At 38.2% G+C, this 9,591-nt stretch overlaps 1 pseudogene; it reads left to right on the plus strand.

Moving 5' to 3' along the window:
• The window catches only part of LOC148783569 (uncharacterized), a 35,256-nt pseudogene extending 26,057 nt beyond the window's left edge, over positions 1-9,199 (plus strand).
• The last annotated feature ends 392 nt before the right edge of the window (positions 9,200-9,591 follow it).

The raw sequence follows: 9,591 nt of genomic DNA on the forward strand, positions 1-9,591 counted from the left end.
TGACCTTGGCTGAAGAAGGTCTTGTATTCAGGAGCGACATTCTCTAATACTATGGAGATTTTGGCTGGGTCTATAAGTTGACATTCTATGACCCGCATTGCAGCCTCGCGGAATCAACTGATTAAATCCTCGAAGGATTCTCCTGGGTTTTGTTTCATTGCACTGAGTTTGCCTAGGGAGAGAGGTCTTGGTGTTGACCCGCGGTAGTGAGAGATGAATAGGTTGAACATTTCGTCTGGAGTGATGTGTGGTCGAGCGGATATTGTTCTTCTATGCCAATTCAAGGCCTCACCGGTCAATGTTTGTGAAAATATGGCCTTCAGTTGGTTTGGCATGTCTCACAAAGCTCGAACGGAGAGGGGATACGCGTTGACGTGAGTATCTGGATCTCTTTTCCCATTGAACTTGTTTCTAACTTCTGAGACAACAAATCCCAGGGGAAGGTCTTCCATGCCTCCAAGGGTCTCATGACCAGAGGCCTTTGGGGGTAGGATTTCATGCTTGCCCATTCTTACAAGAATATCCTGCATTGCTTTTAAGGTGTCTTCTTATTGAGTATTTAGCATGATTGCAGGCCCACCAGTCGGTAGGTTCCCAAGCGTAGACTGATGAGTTGAAACTTGGGGTACATGTTGGCCTACATGGGCCTGAGATTGAGGAGCAACAGTCACCGGGGCGGTTTGATACGTTTGTGTCTGAGAGGCATATTGACCCCCAGGTGTCACCACCAGTTGTAGAAATTGCACGGTTTGTTGGACTGGATGAACTAGAGGGACCAATTGAAGAATCGGTTAACTCGGTTGTTCTAGGGGTTGACCTATACCACTAAGTTGGTTTGGCATCAACCCGTAAGCTGGGGTGTGAACAGTATAACCTAGGTCAACTGGACTTTTAAGGGTAGCTTGGATGCCCATCTCGCCTAAGGGTCAGTTTGGGTTGATACCTTTGCTCGTACAGTGTTCAGGACATCATGAGCTATACTATGGCGGCTTGAGGTTGGATTGGATCCCCTAGACCTATGTGGGTTTTGGTTTTCATATCACTGCATCTCGAGGTTATCTTTGTTCGAGTTATGGGAATTGGCGTTAGATGCTGCATGAATTTCTTCCCTCACTTGACTTCTACTTTGGTTGTCTAAAAGCCCCTGTAGGACGACGCCCGGTCAGACTCCCTGACTATTCAAAGTTTTTTGGGCGAAACCGACTTTTTGGGCCACACAGGTTTCAGGATTAGGGGTGGACCCATGGGATTCTACCTCTAATTGAACACTTGGGCATTGAATAATGGATTAACCTAAGGTCTGTCAATAATCCCAAGGGATCGCAGCATACTGGTCCCTAGGTTTGGGTAGGTTAGGCTTAGAGTCAGCCGTGGAGCAATCATCATGGTCAGCTTGAGTAACCGACATGGTGACTCTCTTTGGGGTTCTAGAACTTGGACTTAGGTAAGAGCTAGACTCGACAACTTAGGGCAGACCTAGCCTGACTCTAGAGGCAAAACTTTAACTAAGACCTAGGCTAAGACTAGACTGGAACCTGGACTTGCTAGACTCAATGGGTTTTGGGTTCAGACTCTTAACTAGGGTAAGCCTAGTCTGGCTCTAGAGGCATCTTTAAACTTAGACATATACTTGAACCTAGACTAAGACCTAGACTAGATGGGTTCGAGTCTTAGCTAGGACTAAGAGTGGGTCTAGGTTCGGACCTGAGTGTGAGCTTGGTTCGGACCTGGACTGAGCTGGGTGCAAGCTAGGGCTTGGACCTAGAGGGTTGTGAAGATTAAACAGAGTATGGACCCATACTGGATCAAATATGAACTAGGAACGAGCCTTCGGCTCAGACCAAGAGGGGACCTAGGTTCAGACTAAGGTGGAACCTGGTTCTGACCTAGGCGAAGCTGGGTAAAACCTGGGACTTGGACCCAGAGGGTTCAACTCGAACCAAAAGCGGGTCTGGTCTGAGATCTAAGATTAGTCGAAGAAATAAGCAAGCACAGCACACGAAAACTTTTGACCTAGTATTATAGGTAGGCTTAGCTTGAGAGTGGGTTCCTATCTATTGAAATGCAGCTAGGCTAAAATAGGTCCCCACATAGGTCCTTGCCTCCTGTTATAGGATGTTCACCCGGTCCTACTATACGAGGAGTTGCTTTGAGGAAAAGGATTACAGAGGGGCGCTCACAGTTAAAGTTATGCGAATCCCAACCACCTCGACTATCAAAGCTAGGTTCCCCTCACACCATTAACACAGATTTTGGGGGTTTTCGAAATATTTGTTTGCTGGTTTCCCGAGCATTCCTGGTCCGGTGTGTACTGGAGTGTGTAAAGAAGCACACAATCAAAAATAATTTTCAAGCACACAATGCACACAAAACAAGAAAGAAAATAAGCGAGCGCTCTGCATTTATCGCGCCTAGCCATGCACGCTTAGAGGCGAAACTCGCTCGAAGCACAATATAGATGGAGGGGTAAGAAAACCTTAAGAAGGTACAATCAAAACAGTGACACCAGGCACAATTCGTGCAAAGTCGAGCATGACCCTAGTCGAGGGTGACTCGAACGGGACACGGTTCAGGGAGGGTGCAAGCAATCCTCAATATTTTTTTAAAATTGTTTAATTATTTTATTTTTTTATCCTTGATGAAATACAGTTAAACTAAACATGGTTAAAGTAGAGAAAACATGATTTCAGTCAAAATTAACAAACTAAAATAAAATCAGAAAGCTAGAAACAACATAGACCTATTTGAAGCAAAATATTTTTTTTATATTTTTAAAAAATTTATTTTAAGCCAAAAATTTGTCAACATGGAGCCAAAAGGCTCTGGAATAGGCTTGTGCAGTCTCAGAATTTTTCTGGGACACTTACAGTTGGGCGACACGGGTAGTATTACCCGGGGCGGCACAATTGTTGTCACCCTTGCAAGATGCGCGACACCGCTAGTGTCGTCCAAAAATTATTTTTATTTATTTTTTATTTATTTTTATCTTGTTAAAATTGATAAAATAAGGCTAAAATAAACAAGAAGTAGGAAAAAAAATATTTATGATGAAATGAATTAAAACAGATAGAACATATTTGTATCAAGTAAAATATTTTTTTGTATTTTTATAAATTTTATTTTGATCTAGAATTTTTTGAGTAGTCACAAGAGAGACCCTAGAGAAGATCCACAAATTTTCAAAATAATCTGAAACTTTTAAATTTCAAAGACACTGGGAGATCTGGACACCACTGATGGTGTCGCCCAGAAAAATCAGGGTTTCACAGAACTGAACCCTGGATCCTGTTTACTACTGACTTTTGGGACCTTTTCTGACTGAAATCAGTGAAAAACAGTGAATAAAAATCATATTTTGGCGCTTGGATCAAGCTCAAAAAACCCCACAGTGAGCACCAAATTGTTTACGATGAAAATCTGACAGATCCTCGGATGAAGATATCTTGGATCTTGACACCTTAAACTGATAAAATGCAGTAGTAGATAAAATAAGACAAATCGAATTCAGATCTGAGGCCCAATCTGCTCGAAAAAGAGCAGACCTGCTCTCATATATGTGGCAGAGCCAGAATGATCAAGAGCATCAAAAAACGATTTCAAAAGCAATAAATAGATCAAAATAATCAAAATAAGATAAAAACAGTAAAGAAGAAGAAATAAAGGTGAAGAAAACAATACCAAACCGGGCTGGGTGGACCGGGACTCCCGAGCCTTCAAGGGCTCGCCCGTATCAGCACCAGCATTCTCTTTGTCTCTTTAATTCAGATGTTGACCAGCAGATATCTGGTGTAGAAGGGTTGTTGTGCCCTAAGTCTAGGTTTTTTAGGCTTAGGGTTAGGGTTTTAGGAGGCTAGGGTTTCTGAAGCAAGTTTATCCTCTAGGGTTTCAATTCTCTTCTGAAGCCGTGTCTAGGGTTTCTATCTAGAGGTCATAGCATTTTTTTATCTCTAGTCTCTAACTTCATATGCCCTTAAGTTGCCACGAAAAAGAGATATCCAAGGGCCTAGGACCTGTTGGAAAGGATATACATCCATAACCAACAAATCTCAAGTCAAACACATCAAATTTTGGGGTACGGATTTGGGCGATACTGGCAGTGTCGCCCAAAAAAATCATTAAAAAATCGACCCAAACTATAAAAAAATCAGTTTGGGGCAAAAGGGGTTGAGCGACACTGGCAGTGTCACCCAAATCTGGGCGACACCAGGCGTGTCGCCCAGTCTAGGCTGGCCGACACTGCCAGTGTCACCCAAACCAAAAGATTTCCAAATTGATATTTTTCTTTTCAAGTGTGTTCCTTAGCCTCTTGGTAAAACATGGCGTTTACAGGATTCTGGGTCAAAACAGGGCTCTTGCAGGGTTCCAGGCAGGCAGACTGGTTCCGGGTCACATGATAGGTTGTGTGAACTATGGATTTTGGGATTACTAGGATAATGTAGTCCTAAGGGTTCAGAAACCATAGAATTTGCCAGATTAAAAATGGGGTGTCTATACTTTGTACAAGTTTTTTGTTATTATCATTGATAATATATACCTTTCTCACAATTCCTTTATCACCACAAGCACCGTATTGCTTCATCTAAGTGGCTAAATTCCAACCCATGGCCCTAGAATATCTAAGGTCCTTCTTAAATGCATTGATGCGAGTTCACCACAAACTTGTCTCATTTTCAATGTAATCAATGAATGAATGGGAAACATTAACAATTTCATGTAAGCTCTGATCATTTTTATCAGTGTTTGGTATCAATATAGGAAGACCATATCTGATAGTGTATCTTTAAAATAAATAATTACATCTGATCATATTGGCATACTTATTTTGCTAGCTTTGGCATAGCGTCCATTTCATGAAGAGTATTTTGTGAGTGGGAGTTACGATGGATTTATCTTTCACTGGCTTGTTGGGTAATGTCTCTTTCCTTTCAATTGAAGCCACATGAAATGAATAAATCACACAAGTTACTGGCAGTATAAGCTTGTGTCTCTTTCTGTCCTATATATGCTAAGTGCTACTGAAAAAGGTAAATTGATTCCAAATTTATCTCAATTTTCCTCTTATTTAGGTAAATAGATTCCTGATTTATAAGTTGTTGATCCAGTGAGCATTATTATTTTTAATAATTGTGATGTAGAACTAGAAAATTAAACATATTCCAAGTAAAGCATAAACAACAATTTTGAAGGGAACCAAGGTTTCCTCCCCAAAACCCTAACTAGGGAGTAAAAAGCTTCTTTTCCTTTTTCCCCCTTTTCAAAGTCATGTGAATATAGGTTCCAATCCCTCCATGCACTTATTTTTATATCTTAAATGGAATATAAAAGGCCCATAGTGCCCTTCACCAAAATAAGATTGACTAAATAGTCCTAAATTAAAATAAAATTCATAATAACATGCCTACAAAAGCTATACTTGATAAGACTAAATGTTCCATATGCACTCTCTAACGACTTTTTTAACTCTAACTACTTTTTTAAACAACTCCTAAAACCCAAAAAATATAGAAAAACCCTAGAATCCGTAAAAGACTTAAAAACAATGAAAATAACCCTAAAAATAAATTAAAATATATATCCTTGAAAATTAAACAAAAAATGAAATTTAGAATAATTTGGTCCTACATCAGACACCCCTAATTGGAGAAAACTCATCCTCAAGCTTTGAAGTAGGCTTTCGCATTAGTTCCAAAACCTTCTTCAAACCCAATATTAGGCTTTGTGATTATGCATTGAGATTGGGGCTTCGAAATCAATAGACAAGCACATTTTGAGAACACCTCAAGTAGAGTGTCATTATATGTTGATGGAGTTTGTCCAACCACATAAAGCTGTTGAAATTGCCTAAGTTCAGCCATAGAACATACTACGTGGTCATCTTTGAGATGACGGCCGAATTCGATGTCGAACCAACAACTTCATCTATTGATTCTCCTTGGACTTCATTGTTTTCTTTCCCAAAGATTGGCTCAACCATGAAATGTTGTTCATTGTCGTATATTAAATTTTCTACAAGATATGTTCTTCAACTGAGCAAGCTCAAAGATTGGTTGAGAATCCCAATATGCAGCCCATTGATTTTGGAGACAATGTGTGTTAAAATCATGAATGTCCACCCTCAATTTGAAGATCCTAAAGTAATGTCCACGACGTCTAGGTCTTTTATCACTTGTTCTTCACTCGACTCCTCATGCAAAGCATGGGCTTGTACTTTACATCTTATTTGCGGAAAGTTCATCGTCTTGCCCGTGATTGATAGCTATGAGTTGTTGTGCATATTGTTTAACTTGCCTCCTGAGATCCTTAATCTCTTCATCTTTGGCATCTCAGGGTAGGTCTACGGGAGCTCTCCTTCCACGATCCCTTCTTTCTGTCATAGGTTCATCAAAATCACAAATCCTAAGCAAAAATCAACAAACTCTAAGCTGACTTCAGCAAGTTCTAGGATGAAATTAGTAAACATGGGCTGAATGAAATCAACAAAATCTAAACTTGACCGAAGATTTCCACCCATGCTACTCAAGAATCAAGTGTTCTGATACCAATTGATATGGAAATTTATGAAGAAAAAAAAATTAAAATTTTCCAAGTAAAGCACAAGCACTAATTGACCAGAACTAAGGTTTCCTCCCCAATAACCTAACTAAGGAACAAAAGCTTTCTTTTCTTTTCTTTTTTCCTCTTTACAAAGTCACATGATCTAAACCTCCACCTGCGTCGTTTTATATCCCTAGGATCTCTCCCGAAAACTCTGAATAGCTTGATCTATCGTGAAAACTACTATGCTTCCTTGCATGTTCATGTCTTTGGTGTTGTTTTTTTTGTTAGAGAAAATTGTGTTTCTAAATATTTAAAAAATAAGGGCCCAAAAATTTTGATTTACTCTATTTCTTTTCTACCTCACTTAAAATATATTTTAAGATAAGCTAGTGCTTTGTATAGAGAATAAGAAAGACCCATGTGAAGTGATGGACAAGTGGCTAATGAAAGGCAATACTTGTCATTTCTATCTCTACATGTGTCTCAATTTTCCCCTCTTTGTAGCTATATTTATAGAAATGGGTTTTGAGAGGCTGAGTACCAAGCACGAGCTCTCTTTCTCTTCCAAAAAGCTCTTTTTCTTTCTTATACTTCCTTGTGAGCTGGGTGTAAGGAACGTGCCTCTCATCTTTGTGAGAGCCCTCTAGTGTCACATGATCAATTCCAGCACTGTGTTGCATCTCGAAGAAGCTTTATCTCTCTAGATTATTTGCCAATATCTATTTTGTAAGAAACTTGTGTTCTATTTGGTACTATATATTGCTAAAAAACTCATTTTCAGCTACATTCTCTCTCTAGAAAAGCTATCAAACTGTGCCTACAAATTCATATGAATTTGATGAGGTTGTTCTAACTTTCTTCTTCATCTTTTGCACCTAGAAATACTACAATAAGGTTGTGAAATATTGTATGAGCAAGGAAAAATTTATTGGACATTATCTTATATTATTAGAATGGTTTATGATGGGTTTTTGATGAATGCATGCTTGCTGGAAATTCTATTGGGGTTGCTTAGAAGAGCTTATCAATAGTTGCAATTGATTTTTGATTGAGAATCTTTAGTGGATTACAAAGTTAGTGATATTTGTACATCCTCTTAAGTTTTAAAGAATTTACAGCAACTTTTTGTGGGTATTTTCATTAGAATTTCATGCCATATGTTTGTGGATATTTCTGATTGAGTTCAAAACACATCTTGCATGTTGATATAGCTCTATTTACTTCTGAACTTAAAGATCCACTGTATTTGGGCCAACACCTTTCACGTACGATGATCCATGTCGATGTGTTCCCTCGGCTCCCTTCACCAAAATAAGATTGACTAATAGTCCTAACTTAAATCAAAATTCGTAATAATATATCTCACCTAATAAAACAATTATTCCATAAGCAGTCTATCTACTTTTGTAAACAACTCCTAGAATTCTAAAAATACAAAAAAAACCCTAGAATCCCTAAAACACTTAAAAGTCTTAAAAATGTACCCTAAAATTAAAATTAAAACATTACATAAGAAAAAAAGAGAGAGTAAATTTGTCTTTCATCACAATACTAATAATGGCATTTTGTTTTATGGTTCCAATTTGTTTATACCTCATCTTGTGGAATTCCAGCTGCCAGCCAATGGATAGGCATGAAAAACCTCAGGATGAAGTGAATAATGCATATGAAAGCAGTGTGTTGGACCTTGCTTGGCATCCTATTGGCTATATCCTTTGCAAGTGATCACTGATCTTGCTCTGGTTAGTTAAGCAAAATGTGCCTCACCATCTTTAACTTAGGACTTCTAATGCTTTTCGCAATTATAATCAATGATGTATTTTTGATGGAAAACAATTTAACTTCCTCTGATACTTTGCCAAATTGCTGTACTCTCATTCTCACCAAGCCAATCTGACATGAATAAGGCATATTTGCTATTATATCTGCTTCTTTATACCTAAACCAAATGGATTTCCTTTCTGCTCAGTAGAACATTTGAATTTTTGAATAATTTATTGGTCTGATGAGAATCTTGCACTTCCTGTTTAAAACATGGAATGACTATAGAGTTCAAAATAAATGTCTAATAGCTGAGAACAGGCTCTAAAGCAGAGTGGTCACAATCTGCTTCTTTATACTTTAATCAAAATGGGTTTCCTTTTTGCTCAGGAGAACATTTGAAATTTTTAATAATTTATTGGTGTGATGGAATATTGCACTTCCTATTTAAAACATAGAATGACTATATAGTTAAAAAGAAATGTCTAGTAGCTGAGGACAGTGTCTAATAGTTGAGAAAATGCTCTAAGCAGAAGTGGTCAGGGTGGTGAGTGCCACAACATGATATCTAGAGTTCGATTCTCACCAGGTTTTAAGTTAATATTAAAAAACAAAGAATGTTTAATATATGTATTTATGGGAATATTTGAACTCTTTGTGCGTTTGCTGACCTTGTCAGTTAATTCTAGTGAGCCAATGTTGAACCATATTCGATAATCACTGAGCATTGTGCATTTTCCCCTTTAACATATTTTGTGGTTAATTATCAACTTCCTGTGGCAAGAAACTTTAACCATCCTTGCTTGAAGCTCTGTTCCATAACGGCAACTTAATTAACAGTCATTTGATATAATGCAGCGGCAGCAATAACCACACAACAAGGTTTTGGTGTAGAAACTGATCGGAAGATACTTCTCATGAGAAACATGTTGCTGGCTACAATCAAGGCATGGGTTTATTACCTTACAATCAAGATTACCTGAGAGTAATAATCATACTAGCAAAACAATGACATTCTTTATGATTGTTCAGCGGAACGTCATTTCTTTTTAACACATGACCAGGGTAGGACACTCTCAAAAACAATTATAAGGGTTCCTTGTTCTGCCCTTGTCTTAAGTTGGATCACATTGTACTTTGATGTGGATATTATCCTGATATATTTATACTGCTTCCAGGCAAAGAAACATATATTTCTAAGAGGTAGAGAAATATATATTTATTCGGCTTCCAGTCTTCCATGGTTTCATGTCTAGTTCTTTCCTAAGTTCCAAAATAAAATAATAATGTTTG

Source organism: Amborella trichopoda, chromosome 1, assembly GCF_054954075.1.
Source record: "Amborella trichopoda isolate Santa Cruz 75 chromosome 1, AtrichopodaSantaCruz75HAP2 v2.0, whole genome shotgun sequence".
Classification (NCBI taxonomy): Eukaryota; Viridiplantae; Streptophyta; class Magnoliopsida; order Amborellales; family Amborellaceae; genus Amborella; species Amborella trichopoda.